Here is a 2,980-nt window from a genome sequence, read left to right on the forward strand (position 1 = left end):
GGAAGGGGAAACAAAGGAGGAGGCTACAATGCTTGATAAGAAATGTACTCATTATCTTGCCCATGTAATTGTAACCCCTCTCTACAGTATTTTCACAATAAAGAAAAAATAAGAAAAAAAGAATAAGGAAGTAAGCTGGGCACCGGTGGCTCACGCCTATAATCCTAGCTACTCAGATCTGAGGATCACGGTTCAAAGCCAGCCCGGGAAGGAAAGTCCATGAAACTCTTATCTCTGATAAACCACCAGAAAACAGTAAGTGACATTGTAGCTCAAGTGATAGAGCATTAGCCTTGAGCTGAAGAGCTGAGGGACAGTGCTCAAGCCCAGAGTTCAAGCCCCACGACTGACAAAAAGAAAAAGAAAAAGAAAGAATAAGGAAGTATCCTATAATTCTACATATTCAGGAGGCTGAAGTGCAGGGATGATGGTTCAAGGCCAATAAATAAATAAATAACAAGAAGAAGGAGGAAGTTATCCATGTTTTTAAATCATTCTCAAGACTTTTTGCTATGTGGGTACTTGAACAATTGCATTTTAATTTAAGCATATTTTTCCCAATTTGCATTTCTATGATTATCAAGGATTATCAAGGATGTTTGCACATACTTGTTTTTTAAACTAAGATAAAATATTATAGGTTCATTTAAAACCTAATTCTTACCCTGGGTATGAAAAAAATAAATTCTACAAAATGGTCATATTTTCACTTTGTAGTTTACTAATATACAAAATAGAAACATGTTTACATTAATATTACATAATCACTAGGGCAAGGAACTAAATTATAGAAATATCTTTAATTTATTGAGATATTAAAGTCTTCTGTACTTTCAACTATTGCTATAAATATGGTTCTATATGCTGCTGAAATTGTCAATAATTGCTTTACAACAATATTTAAATCATATTTCCCCTGAGTTTGAAAGACTTATAAAACATATTCTGATGTTATATCTGCTTATTCCAAATATATATGATTTATGTGTTTTTGCACTTGTTATACTTTGGCCATTCTCAGTTGTCTTGTTCAAATTTCTTTGATGCTTTATACATACATTGTTTCTTCTGGTACATTTTAGAGTGTTTATGATTAATTTCAGTAAATCACTGTGAAGATCCAAACTAGAAATAACACTCATATGTTTGTGACAATTTAATATTTGTGTAGTATGCTTTTTTCACAGAAGAGATTGATCATATTTTCTATAACCATATTAGAAAAATATACTAATCTTATTTAAAATAGTTTTATTGGTATTATTAAGGCTTAGTACAGGGGGCTACCATTTCATAAGTCATGTCTGATTATTAACTCTTAGGAAACTTTGGGATGCATTTCTTATATTATTGAGCAGGCTCCCTGTGATTCTTAGTATTGTATTCAGTAAAGTTAATTTCTTTTTTAAAAAACTTGTTACAAAGCAAATATTGTAATGTTTTTGGACAAATGTAATTGTCCCTAAATAGTAAAACTAAAGTTAAATTAATGAAGTATATCCAAGAATTTAAAATTTATGTTGGGTGAGTGAATTCATCAGTATTGCTTATAATCTCTCCAATGAATTTTCCAACATTAAATATTTGAAGTCCTTGGCTGGAAAGGTGGCTCAGTGGTAGAGCGCTTGCCTTGCATGCCTGACGCCCTGGGTTTGATTCCTCAGCACCACATAAGCAAAAAGAAAAAAAGCCGGAAATGGTGCTGTGGCTCAAGTGGTAGAGCTCTAGCCTTGAGCTGAAGAGCTGAAGAGTCCAGACCCAGAGTTCAGGCCCATGACTGGACCCAAAAAAAAATTTTTTTTTGAAGTCCTGCCTTATAAAAAAGTTCAAAGACATAAGTTTTTACTGCTTGGTATAAATTCCTCTGACTGATTTCTAGCCATACAACAGACAAGGGTCTCATATCTGAAATATACTTGGAACTCAAAAAATTAAATCCCCCAACAACAAATCCTCAAAGAAACAACTGCCCAATAAATAAGTGGGCTAAAGACTTAAAGAGAAACTTCTCTGAAGAAGAAAGAAGGATGGCCAATAAACACATGAAGAAATACTCAACATCCTTAGCCATAAAAGAAATGCAAATCAAAACAACATTGAGATACCACCTCACTCCAGTTAGAATGGCAAAAATCAAGAACTCTAACAACAACAGATGCTAGAGGGGATGTGGACAGAAGGGAACCTTACTTCATTGTTGGTGGGAGTGTAAACTTGTTCAACCACTTTGGAAAATGGTGTGGAGGTTCCTCAAAAGACTCCACATAGAACTCCCCTATGATCCAGCAATCTCACTTTTGGGCATTTACCCAAATGTTTACAAACAAGACCACACTAAAGCTACCAGCACAACTATGTTTATTGCAGCATTATTTACCATAGCTAAGATATGGAACCAACCCAGATGCCCCTCAGTAGATGAATGGATCAAGAAAATGTGGTATATATACACAATGGAATTCTATGCCTCCGTCAGAAAGAATGACATTGCCCCATTTGTTAGGAAATGGAAAGACTTGGAAAAAATTATATTAAGTGAAGTAAGCCAGGCCCAAAGAAACATCGGTCCCATGGTTTCCCTTATTTGCAATATCTAGTATATGTATGAGTCAAGCGGAAAAGGTCAGATAATGTGATGTTAGGAAAATGAACTCTTAGATATGTATTTTAATGTTTTTTTCATTCATGCATTTGTTTCTAATGTATTTATAAGATTATCTCTTTGTTGCTTTGTATGTCCCTCCTGCACAGTATAACCTCTGCTTTCAGTATATTTGATGTCAGTATAACTTGTGGAGGAGATGTGGAAAAATGAGTTGTTTAAGGATACAGGTGGACCTGTTGCAACAATGAGAAGTACAAGTTGTCATGTCGAAAATGAGCTTTACAATGTTGGTGCAGGGTGGGGGGGGGGAGGATTGGGTGGGGAGGTAGAGGAGGAAGGCTGGGAAGGGATGTGAAGGGTAAACAAAGGAGGAGG

The sequence above is a fragment of the Dipodomys ordii genome, unplaced genomic scaffold (genome assembly GCF_000151885.1).
Source record: "Dipodomys ordii isolate 6190 unplaced genomic scaffold, Dord_2.0 Scaffold72, whole genome shotgun sequence".
Lineage (NCBI taxonomy): Eukaryota > Metazoa > Chordata > Mammalia > Rodentia > Heteromyidae > Dipodomys > Dipodomys ordii.